General features: G+C 36.8%; 1 protein-coding gene across 5 annotated transcripts in view; it reads left to right on the forward strand.

Moving 5' to 3' along the window:
• Positions 1–20,147: 20,147 nt before the first annotated feature.
• fam126a (family with sequence similarity 126 member A) overlaps positions 20,148–25,073 on the forward strand; it is a 128,549-nt gene continuing 123,623 nt past the window's right edge. For 4 of the 5 annotated variants that reach the window (XM_039737701.1, XM_039737699.1, XM_039737698.1 and 1 more), the window contains exon 1: positions 20,148–20,288. The gene's annotated coding sequence lies outside the window, so the exon portion shown is untranslated. Of the gene's footprint in view, positions 20,289–20,699; positions 20,962–25,073 lie in introns of those variants that run through there. The other variant, XM_039737702.1, reaches the window with a different exon arrangement.

The raw sequence follows: 25,073 nt of genomic DNA on the forward strand, positions 1-25,073 counted from the left end.
GATTTTTACATTTATAAGACATTTAAAAATATTTCTGCTTTTGCTATAGATTTAAATACTTAACTCTCCTTTGTTAATTTCATTATATTTTGTCCTTTCCCTGTGCAGTTTTTTCCCTTCATTATATCTTAATAATGACAATTAAAAATGAGCAGAGCAGGCACGCTGGCAAACAACACTGAATAATCAAAGGCTGGAACTACTTTAGCATTAGACCCACTAATTAGTAAATAAAGGATTAATTAAACAATTAGAACACCTAGATAAGTAGAATGAAAATCAAGATGAAAATATTGTTAAAAAAAAAAAAATACATTATTCCCATATAACTACTTGGTACATTTTAATATATATATATAATTTCTTTTTTTTCTAATTTCTATATTGTTCCCAAACACAGAACTTGGGGAAATAACACATCACTTAATTTGCCCAGGAGTCCAATTAAAAACAGAAGCTGGTTGGAACAAAAACCTGCAGCCATATTGTACCCCCAGGACCGAGGTTGGGAAACACTGGGGTAGATAACGGCATCATCTGACTGCACAAGCACTAATCCCATCTGGAAAAAGCAAACTGTGTGACGATTATGCTTTTTCCTCTCTCTTTCTTTGTACTTTTAACACAATACAGCATCTACTGCTGAGAGGTGAACTCAGATGAGGTTGATTCCCCCACTGTATTTCAGTTTATTTATAATTTGATACTCAGACCACACTGTCCAAGGCTACAGAAGTGAAAAAGGGACTGTCCTAGCATTCCTCGTGTTGACCCTACACATAGGAATGTGCAGTAATAATATTTCTCTTCACATTGTTGAGACTTAATTTTAGGAGGCGTAGAGATCAAAGAATCTCTTACTTGATACACATTTAAGAAATTTGAAAATAATGCTCACTGGTGACATCATGTTGTTGTTCTTATGGGTGCTGCCATATTTTGAGTTAATTGTTCACAACTGCCAAGGTTAATTGGAAGCATGCAGTACATGACATCACCATGTCAAATGAATGAAGTTTAAGCCGTGCAATTCCTGGCAGTTCAAGATTATGGAGTCTCCCACAAGACGTTTACATTAATTGTTTATATTGAATTCTTTACCAAGCTTTATGACTTATGATTTGGCACAGGTTATGTGTTCCTTTCTTTTGTTATCAGGAAGTACATTTAGGAATGAAGCCTATAAAGCCTTCTGACCGTTGGCTTCAAATTGTTTGAGTTAGGACCCTATCGCATTACATGATTTCTTCAGTGCTTTTTAGTCATAGATTTCATTTACATGATCATAGCAAGACCAGAGTAGCCATATAGTTGAACATCGCCAGCGACTCAGCCAATCTCTGACTCAATCTGACAAAATTCAGATATGTTTGTTTTTGCCTTAAGTCATATGATAGTGTTCTGTGTGCATGAGAGCTATGACAGCCAAATTATCCAGCTCATCCAGAAGTATAATGCATATATAATACAGCTATGAGCACTAAGGAACTTGGCTATTTCAAAGCTGACAAACAGAAGAAATGTTTGATAACTAGCTATAGCCATAGGTTTGAAGAGTGGCACTGTGATCTGTGAAGTTTATTTCAAACACATTACTCATTTAGGCCATAAAGCTGAAACAACGCAAATCAGCTGACAGAGAGAAACTTCCAGGGAAATAGACAGAAACAAATGAAGGATGACATAGGTTGGCTATTTAAAAAGTGCCGATGTTCTCTCTCTCTCTCTCTCTCTCTCTCTCTGTGTATATATTGGGTTCAAATATACACGTCTATATAAAATATGGCCAAGGCCACTGTCTGTAGAAGCCATAAGTGATTAGAGCAAAAAGTGCTATGTGGGTTTGAGAAATACACAGATCATTTGACAGTTGCCCATATCTGGCAAAAAAAGAGAATATAAAATGGGGAGAAACCATCGAGAAGCAAGAAGCCGTCCTCATTGCATCTACATTCTGCTGAAATGGATGATGTGCATTCATCAGCATTCCCCACTGAAGAACTGCATGATGATTGTACTGTTCCAATGGCTTCTCTTCAGCTGGGATGTGTGTGTGTGTGTATATGTATGTATATATATATATTTATATTTAAACTACATTGTATATTGGGAGTGAAAGCAACATTTTAGAGCAAGTTAAATATATATATATCTTTTTGTACGATATTTCCCTTATCTGGGGCCTGCAAGGAAAAATCTGGGGGTTTTGTGGCAGAACTGGCACTCCAGCCACCATGAAAAAACCTCACATTGTTCCATTCCATCTGAAATAGTGTGGTACCGAGGTGTCACCCATTGCATGGCTGCACTTGTGTCTTAATCTGGGATCCTGAGTTGGTTTGTCATGTGGTGGGTGTGGCAATGCCCTATAACAGTGTCTGCTCCTAACCTCTCTGTGTCTCTCTCTCTCTCTCTCTCTCTGGGGCCTCTTGTATAAATGGCATGTACGCAAAAAAATATTATGTTCCCCTGATTCCACGCACACTTTGAGATTTATAAAAACTAAACTTGCCGTAAAGCCACGCACATTTTTACAGCAGCCTTTCTCCTTGCGTACATATTATTGTGCTCGGTTTTGCAAACTGGCGGTACCCAGAATCAAAGCAGTGCTGCTGTTTCTGTGGTCTGCTTTTCTTTTCTAGATTAACGTCTATGATGCAGGCTTTATCAAATTCACCAAAATTAATTGCAAGTAATGGGAGGTGAGAAGAAGAAGTATTTGTACTTTTGGTGGGGATGTGTGCAAGTCATTCCGCCTGTTACACTGTGGTACAAATCCTGCTTGGGTAGGCCAATAAGGGTTAAAAAGTTTTTTTTTTTTTGTTTTCCTTTGCTTATTTTGTACACTTGTATTCCTTTTGTTTATCCTTGCGCTTTATAATAAGGGTTTTTTTTTTTTTTGCTTTTGCATTTTTTTTTGGGATTCTTTGCATTTTCTTCAGGGTCACCTGCAGAGTAGTCCTTATGGGCCACACAGCAATTAGTACAAATCAAGTATCAATCTTAGATGTTATAGCAGTCCTCCACACATTATGAGCATAATGCATGTGGCATCATAACATAACTTTTTGAAACTCATTTAATCCACTTTAACCCCTATTTATTTTATTTTAGACACTATAGGAACGTGAAGAAATAATTTTTGGGTTAGTATCAGTATGATGATGATTAACACAGCAATTAGGAAATTCCACCCTTCTTTCAGCAGATCTTGTCACAGATAAGTAGAAGAATGTAGAAAGTCTTGGTTCTAATCACTTCCTTGACCTTAACACCCTTTTTTAAATGTTTTCCTTATTTTTAATTTTGCTTGATAGGGCATATTTGCTCCTACATGTTGTTGGTAACAAGATTGTATAATACATTATTATGATTAGACATCACTGTAAAACATTCATTAGGGAGTTTCACTTTAGAGAGTTAATCTGTTAAAACATTTACTTGAGTTTCATCTAATATTACAGAGTAACAGGGGCTTGGTTTTGCTTTTTTTTTTTTATCATTATCATTAATCTCTACATTTCTTTGTTTTCAAAATACCACCACCATCTGATTAAAGTACAGTAGAGCCGCATATGGTGTTAAAATGACTGTGGATTAGACCCACTGCATCAAATCTTGTTGTACAAAGCATGAAAACAATAAGGAACTACTTAAGTACATTGATGTTAGGTAGAATGCCCAGTTGGGGCTGGGTGATTTGTTTGGCTTTGGAACTCCTGCAGATTGTTTATTCTTCAGCATCTCAAACTTGGAGTTTTGTTTTATTTTTTCTGTCCGCCTTTTCCATCTGACTACAGCATCAGATTTATTGTTATAATCATGAAGGACTTAAAAACAAATCCATAATTTACAGAATTGTACAAAGTACTTATTGCAAAATCCATACCCCCCACCATAGTTAGTACTAATTTGTTGTTTTTCTTTTTTCATGCAACTTTTTATTTGATATCTTGTAAAGCACTTTGAGCTACATGTTATTTATGAAAATGCGCAATAGAAATAAATGATTTAGTAGTTGTTCTTGTTTTAGTCCCAGCCAGGTCACAGTCTGTCTTGCTCCCATTCCAGTTTCCTCCCAGTTGTCAAAGAATAGCATATCAGGTAAATTGGATTCTCTGATTTAGCCCACTGTGAATGAGAGCAAGCGCAGGTGTATGCAGAAGTGTACCCAGGAAAGTAATGCCATTTCATCCAGTGTTGTTTCCTGCCTTGTATTCACTGCTGTCAGACCAGTCTCCTATTCTAAAAACTGTGTAATGAAAAATGCAAGTTTAGGGTAGATCGTTTACCTCAGTAATTTCAAGACACGTTTATTTTCTTTCCATTTTTTCATGGTCAACCTACATGGCCATAACACCAAAGCATACATGTATTGTCTCGCATATATGTCTGAAAAATGGTAAACTGCATGCCAACGATATACCTACATTTGGAATACCAGAAAGACCTTAGAAATATTTAGACGAGAACAGGCCATTTAGCAAACAAAACTCGCCTGTCCCTATCTACTCAGTTCTTCCACAATAAAGTTGCATTTTGAAGGTCCCTAATGTCCTTTGTTGACCACATTACTTGGTAACTTATTCTATATGTCTGTGGTTCTCTGTGTGAAGATAAAGTTCCTAATGTTTGTGTGAAATTTACCCTTAACAAGTTTCCAACTGCGCCCCCATTTTCTTGTTGAACTAATTTTAAAGTAACAGTCTTGATCCACCTTACTAATTCCCTTCTTAATTTTAAACACTTCAATCATGTCTTCTCTTAATCTCCTTTTGCTTAAACTGAAAAAGCTCAGCTCTTTCAATCTTTCCTTATAACTTAGCCCTTGCAGTCTTTAATTAGCCTAGTCACTGTTCTCTGGAATTATTCTAGCACTTTTATGTCTGTTTTGTATCCTATCAAAACTGCACACAGTACTTAAGATGTGGCCTTACCAGTGCATTATAAAGCTTGAGCATAACCTCCTTGGACTTGTACTCCACACATTAGGGTGATATATACCATGAAATTCTGTTCGCCTTCTTAATGGTTCCAGAACAATGTCTGGCAGTTGATAGTGTTGAGTCCACTATGACTCCTAAGTCCTTCTCATAAGGTGTACTTTCAATTTTCAGACCGCCCACTGTGTATTTAAACCTAACATTTTTACTTCCTATGTGTAATACTTTACATTTACTTCCATTAAATTTTATCTGCCACAAATCTGTCCAAGACTGTGTCCCACTGTAATGATTCAGCAGAGTCTTGATTATCTGCCAATCCACCTAGCTTGGTATCATTTGCAAACGTAACCAGCTTGTTACTTATATTCTTATCCAAATCATTTATATAAAGAATAGCAGTGGGCCTAGCATTGAGCCCTGAGGGACACCACTCTTAGCCTTGCCCAATTCTGATTACATTCCTTGGATCATCACCTTTTTGCTTCCTATGTTTTAGCCAATTCTATACCTTTTTCATACTACAACCTGAACTCCCACGTCTTTGATTATGAATTAATTAAAAAAGTAACCTTTTTTTTTTTTAAATGTCAGTCCACTATATAATAAAACACTAAAGTCTGTAGGTCCAGTCCCTCTGAGCAATCTGATTGGTCAGTTTGGCTTTGGTGACATGACAAGTGATGAAGTGTGAGTGTCAGACTCACAAGGGAGGCATGAGAAGCAGGTTTTATAGGAATGTGCTCAAGAGAGTAGCTGAAAATGAACATAGGGCAAGAGATAGCAATTGCTTTTAAATTATTCTATTAGCTGTCTTTAACAGGTAATGTGGCTAGCAGTATGTAATCAGTATATGATTTATTTTACTCATTAATATCAATTACACACTTTTATGATGATGTTAATGGAAATCATTTTGAGTCTTCCCTGATTGCTTAGATTGAAAAATACTCTTTTTCAGAGATCATGATATTGTTTAAAAGTGATTATGAGATCGGAATTCAGCAGCGCAAGCCTAGGTAGTGCAATGGCCCATGAGAGTATATAGGAAGCTGTGCTCTCTGATGAAGTGTTCAAGTTACCTTTCTGTCTACATCTCTATGCTTAGTGATGGCTATGAGGTTTGAACAGTGGCCAAATAAATGACATCAAGGTCTGAAATTACTTTTGTCTGCTGGGTTATGAAGCTCACTCTCCGAAGCAGCATGAAAGCTTCATAGACCAGTAGAACTTCAGAATCACTGCTGTTCCAGATGGAAAGAAGCCACTTGAAATGGATCAGGCTGCCCACTGGAAGGAGACACAGAACAGATATGACATACTGAAGGTAAAAGATCTCTTGTCAATAAAGACTGCCAAGCTATTCTAGAGCCAGAGCACAAAACTGTTACATTGCAGTGTTTGATGCTCAACTTCTTACAGCTGAGACCTTCCAGAGGACACAGTGATACAAAAAATTTGATGAGCCCAGATGTATGCTCTGAAGATGAAGCAAACGTGGTCATATAACCTGGCAATCTTAACACCTTAGTTTAAACACTTTATACATCACTGTTTATTTCACCTACTATATGTGTAAATCATTTTAAACCAGATTTTCAGAATTAATTTACATTCTGTCAAGGTTCAGCTAATTTTAGGGTTAACTGTAATAATGTTTAATGGGCTTTAATTGGTGTGCTAATTGCCACGTGTTAGAGGCATGTGGGAAATTACAGTTAATTAGACTCAACAGCATGCTCTGCTTAGCAAGCTGCCTCTTTAAAAGTGAATGCAGAGACAGACAGCGAATGACTCAGAAGCTTCGGGAATGAGAAATGCAGGCTACAGGGACCTTATTTGTGCTACATAGAATTATATTAGGAGCCTTCTAGCCAAGGCGGAGTGCTAGTCAAGGCACCTTAACAATTTATTATTTAGCTTAGGGTTAAAGTTTTAAATTTAGAAGGCAATTTAACTACAAAATTGAGATATCTGTTTATGTTTTGAATTTTTACTCAAATATCTACAGCCTGCTAACAATGAAATTAGTTGGTTTCACTGCTCTGGCCCCTATAATTATTGGCACAGGAAATTAGAGTTACAATCCCAGTAATTACTGAGGTGAATTGCCAAGCTGGTAAGGTTTACCAGTGGCGTAAATAACAAATGCTTGGTGCAGAATAAAGGAAGTTCGATATGAGGCTAAGATAGTAGAGGACTCACCTGGAAATAACAGCTGCATAGATATTGGAATATCACTAGTGCCCCTTGTAACCCAAAGAGATGCACTACTTTATTGTGATTTTATTGTAATATTAGTTTTTTCCTTCTTTTTATTCATCTGTATATCTTGGTCACAACTATGGTAGTTCAGAAAATGTGTTGCAAAATATTTAAAAAAGTTAAACTACTTATGTCACCAGATAGGACCAGTCAGTGACAAGCAGCTTTAATACTGTATTTTTCTGACATTTTTTGCCTAAGGGATACAATGTGGTCATTCACTAACTTCGACCAAGGGTGTGGATATTACCAAATATTAGAACCTCCTAAATTAAGTTTTTTTTTTGTGTTTGCTTTAAAGTGGTAAAAATCCCCTCTGCAAAGATAGTTATTTTCGGCTCTTTATCCCTTGGTTTCCAAAGGCAGAGTAAATTTACAATATGCAGTTGCATTTTGTTTTAGAAGAACTGCTATAGAAACTTTTATGATAATGGAGCCACCTGACTCATTTTGTTTGCAATTGTTAATCAATTGTATGCAGTGAAGAGAAGGAATATATTAAATCATCTTCTTTTGAGAATTCATCTTTGAAAGCTAGTCTTCAAAATCACACCAGGATTTCTCTTCATCTCCGGTAGAGCAGCTTATTTTGCCCTCATCCACACTACTAGAGTTTTGTTTAAAAATGCAGACATTAGTCTCCGTTTTCTCCTTTTGTCCACATTAGGAGACAAAGTCAGAGAGGCAAGATTGCGCTAGTTTGGACATGTGCAGAGGAGAGATGCTGGGTATATTGGGAAAAGGATGTTAAAGATAGAGCTGCCAGGCAAAAGGAAAAGAGGAAGGCCTAAAGGAAAGATTTATGAATGTTGTGAGAGAGGACATGCAGGTGATGGGTGTAACAGAGCAAGATGCAAAAGACAGGACAATATGAAAGAAGATGATCCGCTGTGGCAACCCCTAACAAGAGCAGCCAGAAGAAGAAGAAGAAGTCTTTTAAAAATGCTCCCTAGAGTGATATACCCCTGTAAATGCAGTAGAAAAGCAGACCATTCCAAAGGCTAGGAGCATCAATTGAAAAAGCTCTATCTCCCTTAGGCTTCAACTGAGATCTTGGAACTACGAGGAGTAGTTGTCCAGATGACCTCAATGCTCTTAGTGGTGAGTAGGAGTGAAGGAGGCCAGAGATGTATTTTGGAGCCTAGACCATGTAAGGCTTTAAAAACAAATAACAAATTTTTAAAATCAACGTCACATCTCACCGGTAGCCAGTGGAGAGGGGATAATATTGGTGAGGTAAGATCAGTTTTTTTAGACCAAATTTAAAACTTCTGAGTTTTGAACAAGCTGAAGTACTGACAGAGTAGATGTGGTCAGTCCCACATATAAGGACTTACAATAGTCTAGCCAGGATGTGATAAAGGCATGAACAACTGTTTCCAAGTCATTCTGTGGAAGAAAAAAATTTAATTTTGAAATTTGTCTCAGTTGGTGAAAACTGGCCTTTACTACAAAAGAAATTTGTTAATCAAAGCTTAGTGACAACTGAAAGATGATATGTAGGTTCCTGACATCATTATGAATTGAGTGCCGATTTCAACTGCTGATGTGGTGAAACCAAAAATAATGACCTCTGTTTTCTTTTCATTTAATTGTAAGAAATTTTGCGTCAACCAATATTTAATATCCTCAAAGTACTCCCTCAGTTTGTTTTACCAATGAAATGATGTCAGGATTAACTTTGAGGTATAGCTGTGCATCATCAGCATAACGATGAGAAACAACATCATGTTTTTTGAAAGATGGTCCTCCGGGGAGCAAATAAAGGGAAAATAAAAGACAAGCCAAAATAGAACCTCGCGGAACACCTCGTATGAGAGGTGCTGGCTCAGAGAAGTTCCCATCTATGTAAACAGCCTTGAATGCCAACTTCATCCTCAAGCCATTTTAACAAAACCCCATGGTCTACTGTATGCATGCATTGAGATCTAATAAAACTAAGATTGTACAAGAACCTGAGTTCAAGGTTATTAAGATATCATTTGTCACTTTGAGACATGACTCATCATCCTGGTGGCAATACCCATTTGAGAAAGGGTAGATTGAGGCCATACAATAATGGGCATGGTCAGTAACACATACAGTAGATGGTTCTAAAAGTAAAATGAAGAGCAAGACTGCATTATCCATAACATTGTACTGTCACTGCCTGCCTGTTTTGGTGACACAAGGTAGGGTGAACCCATGAATTTAAGCTGTTTATGACAAATTCTGACCCTATCTTCTGTATTGCACAGAATACATTGAGATTCCTTGGACAGCTGATGCTTTACTGAGTGAACAGGAGTGGAACCCAGTAAGGGCATCTAATGTTTCTGTAATCCAGCTGCTTTAAGACCCAACATGCTGTCCATTCAAAGAGGCACTTCTGTAAACAGCTCTTCGTTGAGTATTTCTGATCTGTCTTAGCTTGAACAAGTTGCATGTTTTATTCTGTCTGTAGGGCAAAGCCACTGAATGAATCAAGCCATACTAAACTTCAAGAGGGGAACCCCTTGGAATTCACTTCTAGTTCACAAAAAAATGCAGAATTTAAAAATAGCTTATGGCTTGCCCATCCAGTTATTTCCAGGCCCCTCCATTTTGCAATGTCTGACTTTGCTGCTTCTCTGTCTTTTATAATTAACAAGGTATTCTTTGTCCACAGTACAGATGCTCATTGGATGTTTATTGCACCATGTTCTGTAAATTTTAGACTCTGAAGCATATGAAACTCCAAGGAAAACAAATGTTTCTCAGATGCTAGAAAAAAACACATAATAGGAAAAATTGAACAAAGTTAAAGTCTCATCCATTCTGATGTTTGGTTGAACAACAACTATACCTCTTGGCCATGTCTACAGGATATACACAGCAACTCACATGCAACCCGCAGACACATGATTGGTTGCTTGGAGTAGCAGGCTATTTACTTTTACAAGAAGGTGTACCTAACAAAGTAACCACTGTCTGAATACAGCATGCTCACACCTGACACCCAAACCAAATTATAAGCATCTTAATTTCAATGCGCGAGGACTAGTTAATTTAAAATTGCAACATAAATTTGAGTTTCTTTGTTCGGAAAACTGTTTTAATAAAGCATTAATAAGCAAAGAATTCATATTTAACAAATAGCAGCAGTTCTGACATACTAGTCAGTCTGAGCACTAGATTGAACATCAGAAGAGTGCATCACCAAGGTATATACAGTATAAACAATTTAAACATTGTGGTGGGTGTAACACTCTGCTAAGAAGAGAAAAATAACATAAAAATAATAACTCACCCTGTATGGTGGTCCATCAGTAAATCAGAATAATTATTTTTTACGTTAACCTTCTAATTAAATGTCCTTTTTGTAATCAATAGAGCTATTGTATCAGTCTGAATTTTTTTTAATTGGTGTTTGCTTTGTAATTGTCAAGCTACACTGACGATTTTGGATGTATGCACAAACTTCTGTGTAAGGTAATTTTGAGTTACCCCCAGCGCAGAATAAGCATTCTGGGTATGAAACATAATCATACTGACTAGAATAGTGTATGCTAATCAAAATACTTCCCAACCTAATTATTTGTGATTTCACTAAATCACCTCAGAAACAATATATTACAGTATATGTTGTATAACAACAGCTACAAAATTTTTTTAATCAGAATGTTTTGCTGTAACTAGTTCTAGGCAACAAAAGTTTCCTCATTTGGTCTGTAACATTATATGTGATACCGTAGGTTGACATTGTGCTTACTTAGCTCCTCATATATCTCAGATTACTCAGATAACTCATCCCCAGAAGTGAAATGATGAGTACATGGTTCATGTATTCATTATACATTTCATTTGGCCTTCATGTTGTCTACTTTTAATAAATGTGAACGTTCTTCTTAGTTACTGTGTGTCAAACAATTAAAGGTGTTATTTTGGAACATTAAGCACAGTAATTAAGATAATATCCTGCATTTCAACCAATGTATACTGAAAGTTAAATTGCCCTCTTGGTGTCTCAGTATGTGTTCTTTGTGCATTGAAGTCAGCAGATGGCACTAAAAGCCAAGTCTATTTCCACCAACCTGTGTTCAAATTGTAAAGATGATATGTGTAAAGTATTGTTCTGTATTTCTGTTCTTCTTGTGCTGGTGTTCACTGTATATAATTTAAGTCTGATTCTAAATATGTCTTATGAATTTCAATTAGGATACCTTTAAGTTAAGGAACTGCATATTATTCCTTTATATATCAAGCCATTGATTTTCACAGAAAATATCAAAATTGTTTACGGTTTAAAAATAATGCTGAGTTTTTTATATATTCCTTTTGTTTTTGTGAGAGACCTGCATTCTTGCCTTTCTGAAGTACCGATTTATTCACTGATTACTTTTTGAGTACTTGTTTACTTTAAGAAAATGTAAAAGGCAGTCACAGTCGCAGCATATGGTGAAATGTACTTTAAAAGTAACTATTGTTTGCTACTTAAGTAGTAAATAATTAGTTTTTATTTTTATTGCATACTGCATTTGGTAATAAGCTTCCAATTTGATTCCTTATAGGATTTTGTACAATAATTGAAATGTCTTCTCTACGGGTTTTTAGATGTTGCACACACCCCTGCTAATATGAAAATGGGCTGAAAATGATATGGACTGTTTTCCAAAGTGACTTAGGCATCACAGTGGTGAAATTGTGAATGTATTTCTATGGAATCGCCCAGGGAGCCAGTTGTGTGGATGAAACTGCTACTGTGTGCTTTCTAGTGCAAAGTCTTTGCCAAACAAACTAAATTTGGACTAAACTTTTATGATTTCTTCTTATACTAATTTTTTTTAAAAAAAAAAAGGAATGTCAAAAAGTGCAAAAATTATATCCTAAGAAATCTAATAACTTTTTTATTGATGATATAGTTTTTAAATCTATTAATTATAAGCATGAGATGCAAAAAATATGGTTATGTATATATAAGATATTAATAAAACAACGGCTCTCGTTTCTCTACCTAGACAAAGTTATCTGTTATACATACATGTTTATATATTATTTAGATTACATGTTTGAAAAGAGGAAAGTAAATTGCTCATTCATGATTAAAACATTTTGAATTATTGATATGTACCCAATAGAGAGGCAAAATACATTTTATGTCATGAGTCTATTTCTGTATATCATGTCTCTAGGCAGTAGTATGACTGTAATTTTTCTTCTTTTTTTAATGAAAAATATATATAGCTTGTGTTATTTAACCTTCTTTCATCTAAAGCTGAATCCCTTTTCACTTACATGAAAGAATAACAACATGTGGTGTTAGAAGGTTTTACAGATATGAGAGGCTCTGCTTTGTGTTTTCTACTTTTAAATTGGATTGAATTTACCAAGGACTGCAGAAATCACTGCAACAGTTCCATATTTAACTTATAAAATCAATCAGTGGATTAAAAAGTATACGTTGCAAGCACCATATTTTTATGTGGACAATATGTTCATTCTTTTCTGTGCAAAACCAGGCTTGCATAATTTTAAGGAAGCTGCCTTTAACCACACTATTTATCATCTGTTTCCTAAGTATTGTGATTCTGCAACATGATGTGTGTCAAATGGAAGCTAGGACTGAATTGCTAAAGACTTCAAGATGAGGCTCCAGAAAACAGGAAGCTGAAATAGAGTATTTAAGTATGCATATAGAGTATACATATATGGTGTGCAGTGTAATCCAATAGAAGTCGTTCGCTGACAACACTGCTATGGACCCCGTGATCATCAGAGTCGACTGTATGCAGAGGGTGCAGACCAATAAATACCTGGGAGTGCAGCTGGATGATAAATTGGACTGGACTACCAATACTGATGCTCTGTGAAAGAGAGGACAGAGCTGACTATACTTCCTTAGAGGGCTGACGTCCTTCAACATCTGCAATAAGATGCTGCAGATGTTCTATCAGATGGTTGTGGCGAGCGCCCTCTTCTATGCAGTGATATGCTGGGGAGGCAGCATTAAAAAGAGGGATGCCTCATGCCTGGACAAACTGATGATGAAGGCAGGCTCTACTGTAGGCACAGAGCTGGACAGTTTGACATCCGTGACAGAGCGACGGACGTTGAGCAGGCTCCTGTCAATCATGGAGAATCCACTGCATCCATTGAATAGTACCATCTCCAGACAGAGGAGCAGCTTCAGCGACAGACTGCTGTCACTGTCCTGCTCCACTGACAGACTGAGGAGATCGTTCGTCCCCCACACTATGCGACTCTTCAATTCCACCCAGGGGGGGTAAACGTTAACATTATGCAAAGTTATTGTCTATTATACCTTCATTTTTATCACTCTTTAATTTAATATTGTTTTTTTATCAGTATGCTGCTGCTGGAGTATGTGAATTTCCCCTTGGGATTAATAAAGCATCTATTTATCTATCTATCTAAAGAAGACAAAAAATATTTAACCCCCATTTGAGTACGGAAGTGCCATGCAACATGTAAACATACAATTAATTAGATTAGATAAACTTTATTAATCTCATGGTGAAATTAAGATGCATACAGTAGCAGAAACATAAAACACAAGAATACAGACTCACAGGACAGATACTAAAGCCAATCATTCAATTAATCAATTAATGGATCAATAAATAAATGTACTGTGTATTGTGCAGATATTTCAAAATTAACTTAAAGAGTGCATCAGGAGAAAGCATTGAATTGCCTTAAGGCAATGGGCAGAAAAAAAACCCAGGGGCACTTCTTAGCACACCTAAGTGGAATAAGCTTGTGGCTAAAAGTGCTGGAGGGTGCACTCTATTTTTGCCACCTTCCTCTTTTACAATGTTAGCCCCTGTGATGGAGCTGGCTTTCTTAATAAGTTTGTTCAAGCATTGTGTATCTTTTTATCTCAAGTTTCTTCCCCAGGAGATTGCATTGTAGAGCAACACTCTGGTAACTATGGACTGATAGAACATACACACATCAAAAGACCTGAGTCTCCTTAGGAAGTGCAGCCTGCTCTGGCCCTTCTTGTACATCACCACATTGTTGTCAAACCAGTCCAGTTTGTTGTTTATATGGACCACTAGGTACTTGTAGCTCTGCATTAATTTCATATCCTCCCCATGAATGGTCTCAGAGGTTCCCTGGCACGTCAAATGTCCACCAGCAGCTCTTTCGTCTCCCACAGACTTCCTGTATTCTGACTCATCTTTATTATTAATGTAGCCTATGATGGAGGAGTCATCTGAAAATTTCTGTAAATGACAAGCGTTGGTATTGTTCTGCAAGTCTGTTGTGTAGAGGGTAATCAGGTAAGGAGACGGCACAGTTCCCTGAAAAGCTCTAGTATCACACACCACCATTTCTAACACACAATCCCTCAGCCTCACAACAGCTGTCTGTTGGTCAGGTAGTCCATGAACGAGGAGATTGTAGGAGCATCAAGATTCAAAGCCTTGAGCTTTGTCCACAGTCGATGAGGTAGAATATCTTGAATTTGACATTTTCTTGACTTTGTTGCCAGCTTTGTTCAAGTAGGCTTAGGCTCTTAATCATGTTGATCAGAGCATCTACCACACCTATATATGTCTGAGAGGCAAACTGCAAACATCCCAGAGGTTCCTGGTTCTGAAACCAGGGGTCATAGCTGTTTTCGAACCAGTCTCTCAAAGGTCTTCATGATATATGAAATAAGAGCCACTAGTCTGAAGTCCTTGGGATCACTGGAATGCCCATTCTTTGCTACTAGATCCACGCAGGATGTTTTCCACAAATGGCAAGCCTTCTGCAAATTCCAAGAATATTGTCAGCACTCTGGGGCTGATGTCTTTCAATTTATAAAGTATATATATGTACACTAATGTACACTCACTTCAAAGGATTATATTGAGCAGAAAAAAACAAGGGTGGTTTGTAGAGAAGGCTATCAATGTAAATAATACCATGCTGTATACCAAATGTGAATTTTTATAAAATAAAAAGCATTTATTATAACTTGTTAATGGAGATTGGAGATTATTAAACATACATAATAAAAACGTAATTGTATAAAGTTTAAAAAAAAACAATCCTGTTTTCCTTGGAGGTTTTTAGGAGTGTTTTGTTTGCATTTGTGCAAAATTACCTGCTGGGTGTCACCTTTTAAGAAATACTTTGGCACTATCTACCTATTCCTTGGACAGGTCCTGCAAGAAAATTTGTTCTTAATAACACTGCAGCGAAGTACAAATACAACTTGGAAACTCATGTAAGAGAATACATAACACTGTAGTTCTGAAAGCAGTGTATCTATGGTATCCATATACAGTACTTTTATGTATACGGTTTTTATTGCATAATTGCTTTACTTCTGGTAAGATGCATTGACCATGGATGTGTATTGACTGGCTTATAAAAACTAAATTACAAAGGGCTAAAGGGCTTGAATGCAGTTGTTTACAGTTAAAAGAAGACCATGAATATTTAAGCACACCTGGGATAGAAGTGACATTCAAGAGGTAAAAATTAAATTCATGCTGTTCAATTTATATTGCATGCTTTATAGCTTCTTGTTTCATTTGTGTTCATTAGTTTAAATGACATCCAAATCTAAACAGAAACCTCTGCTATTCATGTGCTTCTGTAGTAATCTTTAAACACTCTACATTTCCTTTACTATGAATGAATTCTGGATAGAAATACGGGTTTTATAAGCATTAAAATGATCTGATCTATACTAGATCTTTCTGGTGATTGTTCTCCTTTTAATGCAGAAGCTATGAGACTAGGGTTCAGCTTTCAGGATTCTTCATTGGGTTCAAAAGATGGATGGATCAATATACTCATATATATTGCATGGTTCTTCTTTAGGCATGCCAATTTAATCTCCCATTCCAAAAATGTGAAACTTTGGTGAGTCTGAGTCTCTGAACTGGCTTGCTGTTAGTGATGCATGATAGTGGGTATGAATTGAGTGTGTGTGTGCTTTATACTCCGTGCTGCTCTGATATAGTCTGACTCCCTACATCTCTTTACAGAACTAGGTGGGTTAAGAAATGGATGAATAGTTGAGCTGATGAATAGGTTTCAAAAATAATTAGATGCCCGCATGAATAATGACAGTTGGCAAAAGAATGGAATGTTCTGACAATAAAATGAATTACTATAGCCATGTGAAACAGATACGTCAATTTATTCAAACAATATACTGTGATACTGGAACATTTTGAGCAGCGCTCTTTACCCAGAATATTACCAAGATGTCCAAAAGTAAACAAAACAAGAAAATGGAATAATGCATACAGAATAAACAATTGCAACAGAAACAAAATCCAGCTGTCTCTGAAAGCTTGACTGTTACGGGCCTTGTATGCCCTGCCCTGTCTACCCAGTGGTGTGGCTCGCCCACTTGCCTACGTCACATGTACTAACACTCCCTTTCTCATCTCTTGTTTCTTGCTCAATCCAGGACTCTCCTTTTCTCCAGTTAAGCTTTTAGTATCAAATTCACCTAGAGTAGACTAAGAGATGCCTTTATTCTCTGGGCTGGGTTTATTTACCAAGCAGCATCTCTCTCTTTTGTGTACTGATGCTCCTTGCTTGTTGTCCTTCAAGGAGACCCAGTGCACATTAAAGGGTGCACTGCCCTATTGGGTATGTGTGGCACTTCTTCTACTGCCAGGTCTTCTGTAAGATTCTAAATACTCTGTATCAGCCTAGTGGTGCTGGTCCTCTTGGTGACATTTTACTAGCAATGCACCCCAAAGTATATAAAGTATGACTGAAATTAAGTTATTCAGATATATACTATTTTTGATGTCAAGCACACTGTTTGTCTCTATTATTGCTGTTCCATTAGTGCCATTGCTAGATTACACTTGGTGGTGACTGAAGATAACAACAACAACAACATTTATTTATATAGCACATTTTCATACAAACAGTAGCTCAAAGTGCTTTACATATTAAAGAATAGAAAAATGAAAGACATAATTATAAAAAATAAATCAACATTAACATCGAATAAGAGTAAGGTTCAATGGCCAGGGGACAGAAAAACAAAAACTCCAGACGGCTGGAGAAAAATAAAATCTGTAGGGATTCCAGACCATGATACCGCCCAGTCCCCTCTGGGCATTCTACCTAACATAAATGAAACAGTCCTCTTTGGATTTAGGGTTCTCACGGAAGGGCTTGATGATGATGATGGTCACGTAGACTTCTTCCTTTTAATCCGTCCATCATTGTTGGAGCATCATGAAGCTTTGAGTAGGTGGAGGTGGCGCAGGCCACCACCACAAAGAAACCGGAAAAAGAAACAGAAAAGAGAGTAGGGGTCAGTACCGATTTTAGAGCCACCATGAATAGTTGTTATGATGAATTGAACATACAGAGTATCAGGATTAGGTTAAATTACGATTAAAATGAAGTTATAAAAAGGCCATGTTAAAGTAATGTGTTTTCAGCAGTGTTTTAAAGTGCTCTACTGTATCAGCCTGGCGAATTCCTATTGGCAGGCTATTCCAGATTTTAGGTGCATAACAGCAGAAGGCCGCCTCACCACTTCTTTTAAGTTTTGTTCTTGGAATTCTAAGGAGACACTCATTTGAGGATCTGAGGTTACGATTTGGAATATAAGGTGTCAGACATTCCGATATATAAGATGGGGCGAGATTATTTAAGGCTTTATAAACCATAAGCAGAATTTTAAAGTCAATTCTGAATGACACAGGTAACCAGTGTAGTGACATCAAAACTGGAGAGATGTGTTCTGATTTTCTTTTCCTAGTTAGGATTCTAGCAGCTGCATTCTGCACTAGTTGCAAACGATTTATATCTTTTTTGGGTAGTCCTGAGAGGAGTGCGTTACAGTAATCTAGTCGACTGAAAACAAACGCGTGAATTAATTTCTCAGCATCTTTCAGTGATAAAGAGGTCTAACTTTACTTATGTTTCTTAAGTGAAAAAATGCTGTCCTAATGATCTGATTAATATGTGATTTAAAATTCAGATTACAGTCAACAATCACCCCTAAGCTTTTTACCTCCGTCTTGACTTTTAATCCTAATGTATCCAGTTTATTTCTAATAGCCTCATTGTATCCATTATTGCTGATCACTAAAATTTCAGTTTTCTCTTTATTTAACTTGAGAAAATTACTATTCATCCATTCTGAGATACTAGTCAGACATTGTGTTAGTGAATCAATAGAATCGGGTCATCAGGTGCTATTGATAAGTACAGCTGTGTGTCATCAGCATAGCTGTGGTAGCTCACGTTGTGCCCTGAGATAATCTGACCTAACGGAAGCATGTAGATTGAGAATAACAGCGGACCCAGGATAGAGCCTTGTGGAACACCATATTGGATATCATGTGTCTTGAGTTGTAATTCCCACAACTAACAAAATATTTTCTCCCTGTCAGGTAGGATTCAAACCAATTTAAGACACTGCCAGAGAGGCCCACCCATTGACTAAGGCGATTTCTAAGAATGTTGTGATCAATGGTGTCAAATGCAGCACTCAGATCTAAGAGGATGAGAACAGATAAATGGCCTCTGTCTGCATTTACCCAAGTCATTTACTACTTTAACGAGTGCAGTTTCTGTGCTGTGATTTGTTCTAAAACCAGACTGAAATTTATCAAGAATAGCATGTTTATTTAGGTGGTCATTTAACTGCATAAGATGTTCCTTTGAACGATTTTCTCATGTCCATTATTTAGACTATTGATAACATAGCCTTTTGACTAATGAACTGAGAATAAATAACTTCTGCTTACAAAACTACCTTTTGTGATATATTCTAATCTCCGGAGAATGAGACCTACCAATGTTTTTTTTTCATTTCTCATGACAGAAATGCAAAATTTGACAAAAACTTTAGTTACATAAATATTGTAGTGACCCCGGGACCAGGACTAGGGTCCTGAGAGGGTAACTGAGACCTGTCTGATGGGACAGGAATACCTGGGGAAACCAGCTATGAAGCAGTCCAGTGATCAGCAGGTAGACGGGCACAGGCACAACACTTAGAGAACACTTTGATCGCATCTCCCAGCTGTTAAAAAACATCAGCCTGTATATATGGCCACCGGTAAGCCTCAGATATAGATCCAGGTTTTGGGTTGGCTCCTGGAACATGGGCATAGTGTGGTATACAGATTGCCTTTGACCCTGGGTGAGATGTGTATGAGAGGGTGAAGGGGCAAAGCAGCTGTAAATGCATGTTGTACTGCTGCAGAGGACCTGAGTGGTGTGGTGGAAGAGGCACTAAAGATGCCAATCGTCTTTTGTAGGGCAATTCACCAGCAGTCAGTGTAAGAAAACTAATTTCTTTCATCTGTCTCCTAGATACCCAGGATGACAATATATTTCAGTCTTTCTAAAAAGTTTTTCCACTTTTTTAAGAAACTTTTTTAGACTGAATGAAACCTCAGTGTTGCATGGTAGAATTCCACCACAGACTCTTGGGCACGCTAGCTAATGACCAAAGCATGTACCTCTCCACAGTTACCGCTGATGACAGAGGGAAAGAAATATTTCCATCATTAAAAACAAGAATAATAAAATGTAATTATACTTCTACTTAAAGCACTACAGGAAAGGACAATAATAAAAAAATATATCACACTTGGAATTTGCATACTTCACGAAAATTTTGATTAATTAAAAAAATCTGAACAATTATAAAATAATTACTACTTTATCAAATGGATCTTTAAATTATACGTCTGGATTAAATTGGCTAAAACGCAGTACGAAGCTCTTTATTTGCCCAGGTGCGACAGAGGTAATATTACCATAATGAAAGAGATCACACCTATTCAGTTTTGGGACACTTTTTTTATAACATGGGGAGGGCTGGGGGGCTGTTGTAACCTATCCTGCTCGTACTTCCAATAAACGACTCTGCTTGTCTCTCATTGGTGGACTTCTGAAACCCGCCGCCTGAGGGCCGTTCTTATTGGCCTCAGTCAACATTCCCGCCTCCTGCTATGTTAAGATCTTAAGCTAGTATGAGGCGTGAAAGTGATAAAGATGGAGGAGCTGATGGTGTTTAATTATTAACTCAAATTATGGAGTAATTCGGAGGATCCAAAACTGGACAAAAGACTTCAGTCGAAGTGCCGAAAGGATAGCATGCCGGTAAGTGACTGAAGGACTCCACTTGTAGAAGGCGGATTTAGTTTAAGACGTCGCTTAGCTTGAGTTTTTTTTTGTTGCATGATTAGTAAAGTAAAGAGAACAGTTTTAAAATAAGTGAGCAGCATCTCTATGGTAACTGCTGTTGCACAAAGTGTAAGGTACCACACAGTTTAGTGTTTTCGCATTCGACTTCTAAGCGACTTAAAAAGTAGGATTTATTATTTTTGATAAGAGTAACAGGTTGACAAGTTCCCAGAGTATAAAGCAGCGACATTTATAATAACCAGTAGCAGATACAAAAGGTGAGATCTGGCATTTGACACCGCTGGTGGGAGAATTCAGAGTTAGCCTTTTTGTACGCCGGCGTGCAGAAATGACAGCCTCTGAGCTCTGCTTGCGTTGAATGGGAAGTCCGCGTATTCAGCTGCGAAACTCGCTTGGTACCGGGCAACATTGAGCTGCTCTTGCCTAGCTGGTCCCTCCCTTTTTGATTTTTTCCTAAAACCCTTACGGAATCCTTTACTTTAGACACCTTTTGCCAGTAGTTTTCGGACGTTCTGGCGATTTTTCCCTGAGGTCTCGTAATCTGAACGGTGAAATCGAATACTAGAACCTCTGTTGGCACCAAGTTCTCTTTCAGCAGGTTAAGAGTCTCGTGGACTTCGTGTGTAAGGTGCAGTATAATATTCCTCCTTTTTAGGCAACATTGACAGTGTGTATTGTAGGCGGGCACTTTTTAATGTTGACCTTGTGTTTGTTTTAGGGTAGTCGTATGTGTTGTGGGCAGCATCGTTGCAAGACCGTAGCGTGGCATACAAATGGCAAGCCCGATGGTCGAATTTTCGCAGTTTTTACAGTCTAAATAAATTTACTGTGTCGCTGCGAAGGTCACTCTTTTAATACATGATCGTTCACACTTAACAGCAAAACCTCGACTTCATCTATTTATGTTCAGCTTGTACTTCAGCATCCGGTGTCAAAATAAGCGAAACAAGAGCAAACACAAAAACGTTGAGTAAAAATGCCCCTTTAAGCAAGGGAACGTTAATGACGAGTGTCCACTATACATTCTTAATGTTATGATTCCGAAAGCTCTTTAAATATTATAAGAAAAAAAAACCGCTGAAATTATTACACAGAAGGGAGAAAAAGCGGTGAAGGGAAAATATAAATAGCGACTCGCAGAATTAGAATCGTGAAGTTTTATGGAGCTAATTTTCAGTAGTGATTATCTAAAGAGAAGATTATTTTAATTAGATCGGGTACAAATATATAAGATTTGTCAGCCAATATGTTTTCTAAAAACATCCAAAACAAACTCGTTACTAAAAGCTGAAAGTGTAACATAATATCTATTGTAAAAGTAACGGGTCTAAAATGACTATGTACGTTTAAATCAGGAATTTGTGTATTTTTACGGAATGTTCGCAATCCAATTTAGAATTATCCAGCTTAGTCATCAGCTGCGCCCCTCCTGATTAGTCAGATGGAATTTCTGTCTGGTTTATAATGTTGGCAGCTGTGATTTGAGATTTTTTTATTTTAACAGATTAATGCTGCTGTGTTCATGGCTTGTAATATTACATGGTTTCTTTCATAAGAAGCACAGTATTAAATATTAATACATTGCAAATTGCAATAGAAGGGATCAAAGAAAATTATAGTAAGTTTAAGTATATAAGTAAGAAAATCCAACAGTGTATGGATCTTGTAAGGAAGGTTCAAATGCAGCATTTGTTAATATATGGCATACAACAAAAGGAGGATGAAAATGCAGTTGTAAAGAGACAAGTTGTAATTTTGGGTTTAATATAGGTTCAATCAGATCAGATTGGAATAAGAGATAGCTTTCATGTTTGTGACTTGTGAAACATAAACTAGTATAGTCTGCATTATTTATAAATAAATCACCCCTATGTTTGTATAACTTAGAAAAGAAAAGGAATGCACTTCACTGAACACTAGAAACAAAGTATCTGAGTACAGTTCAATTATTTTAAACAGAATGTTCTATTCTGTGCACCTAAACAATTGATGTTCCATCAAATGCATTTTGTGTTCAGAATGAAGTCAAAGGCAAGCAGATATTTTACATCCATTTCTACTAACTAAAAGTGGAATGTTACGGAATATGAATGGAAAACTGACAGTTTTAACAATTTTTGTTTGTTAATGAATGGTATTAATATAGTGGTTCTTGACTTCTGTGATGCTGCTGAACTGTCAAATATGTACTGTAGATTTTTAATTTTGATACACAGTATTCATAATCAATCTGTACTCTATACGTAACTTTTACAGCTTTGATACTACTGATTTACTGTATAAAAATAAAAGTTATTGATGAACAAGGCTAATTTCTCAATTTCAATAAGCTCTGATCATATAAAGTTTGCAGTATGTTAATTAAAGATGTATTTGAAAGAAAAGATTTAGCTCAGTAATCTAGTCTGTGAGTGAAAAACAGATAGGCCAGAATATTAAAATGTTCTTTGTATATCAGGCTACTTCTCTTTTAATATCTGTAAAACCGAGGCAGTTCAGTTTAAGGTATAATGACTGTACAGTATTGTCTTTTTAACATAAATTTCAGAATATGCTTTAAATTGTTCAAATTCATGAACATGTAACAGTAAAAATGTAGTACTGTATCTCCATCTTGTATAGTTTGTTTTGTAACCAGTTCTCCCATTTGTAATGTCCAAAAAATCAGTGTTTTTCCTGTTATGTATTTTTGAACATACTTAATTTAATTTTAATGTTTTGGGTGTTTGGAGCCTGGAGACACTGGGTACAAAGTAGACTTTTGCCCAAAAGGGATTCTCATTCAATACTGGTAGCGCAGATTATGCCCCTTTTTAAAAGTTTTTATTCATTTATTTTCTTTGGTAAGTTGATAGGGTAAATTAGCTGTAGACTGTTTTAGCCTTGGGCTACTTAACTTTTTCATCACATTTCTGTTGTACCTAACCTGAAGTAAGTGAATTATAGTAAAAGAATATGGAAATGTCTTATGTACCAAACATCCCAGGGTGACTTCCACAGGTAATGGTAGAGATGATTTATAAATAAAATAATTATAAATGTACACAATGTGTATATATTTCCTATTCAGTAGTAGGCACTGTTTCAAGACTTGTTAAATGTACATATCTAAAGTGCTAAGCATTTGTAATCTCAAGGTTAAGTGACTTTGTCAGTGACAAAAAGTGATGGGAGATTTATCAAAATTAATGTAGTTTAAGGTTGAAACTACAAAACTTAAGCACCTGTTGCATAAACAAATTTATTGATCACCTGTTTTAACATAAACAAAAACAATACATGCTTGCTTCTAGTCATACATCCATTTCTGAACCTGGGTAATTTTGTTTGCAGGGTCCCAAATAGACAAAGCCTATCCTGCCCATACTGCACCTAAGGCATGGTCCAACTATAGATGAGATGGCAGTCCATTGCAGGGCACATTTAGTATACAAGCCCAATTTAGGAACATCATATAAAATAATCTGCATGTATTTAGGGTGTGAGAGAAAACTGGGACATTTGTGGAAAAAACGGGAGAATGAGCAAACTCCACACTAATAGTGACTGTAGTGGCAATCCAAGCTGAATCTCTATAGTTATGGGTCAGCAGGACTTGCAGTATTGTGCCTCCACAGAAAGAGTTTATGATTCATGACCTTACCATCACAGTGCAGTAAATGCGGTTGTATTTTTGGTTTATTTTATTCATTTTTATACCTGGCTTTCAAGGTATTGTTTGTCTTAAAGCTGCAGATAAAATGTCATTTAATTTTTCAGTGTAGGAGATGATGACTCGCCTCAAGAATGAGAGGCACAAAGAGAGAGCGAGAGAGAGAGAGAGAACGAACAAACACCTTTTTAGTTGTGTAACTAACACGTTCCAAGTGCTACTATAGTTACCAAGCTTCCTTTTATTTTCTGGACACTTGTCCCTGATCTACAATACTGTGTGTGAAACTTCTGTAGAATACATTTTCTGTGGAGGAGAACAAAAGAGTCTCTGCAGTTACGGAAAGAGAGTGTATCAGGCCAGCGAATGAGGGGTTGTTCCAGAACCCAGTGTGTCTCTGCAAGTTTTGCCAGGGAGTAGACTGTACTATGATGTTCGCTAGACAGGAGACATTTCTGTGTTCTGAATGTAGCCTATTAACTTGGAGGGAGGTATCTCCTAGGCAGTGTTTTAGAGGCTCCACTATAAGCAGAAGGCAGACCCAGTATAATTTTTCTGGACTTTCTGTGGGCTTTATGGATTTTAGAAGTTGCAAAAGCAGCTGGTTCTTTGTCTTGGCAGCCAAATAAGATTATTAGGCTAACCTTTGACCTGTATTCACAGTATATCATACAGTGGATTAGAACTGTTTGAAATTGCAGTGGGGCGCCAAAGCCAGAGGTCCTTTAGCAGTTGATAAAGAGGCCTTAGGACGAGTAAAGACAAGCTAAATCCAATTACAGTCATGTAAATAAATAGGCAAGAAAGTACATCTTTGGGAAGGTACAGATCATATTAGACTTTTGTTGTTTTCTGCTTTGCTGGTTTTCTTTTATTACCCTGTGTTTTTGTTTGTAAGTGAAAGATTTTTTTGTTTTTTATAACATGGTGGACGGCGCTTTTTATGTTTAGGTTAGAGTATCAAAAAGACAGCAGCAATCTACAGTATGCTAGACCTTTCTTCACCTTTAATAATGTCTTGTAACTAACGGTATTTATGTGAAAAATACCTCATTTACACAAGTGCCCATGGCCATTAACTAATACTA

The sequence above is a fragment of the Polypterus senegalus genome, chromosome 15, assembly GCF_016835505.1.
Source record: "Polypterus senegalus isolate Bchr_013 chromosome 15, ASM1683550v1, whole genome shotgun sequence".
Lineage (NCBI taxonomy): Eukaryota > Metazoa > Chordata > Cladistia > Polypteriformes > Polypteridae > Polypterus > Polypterus senegalus.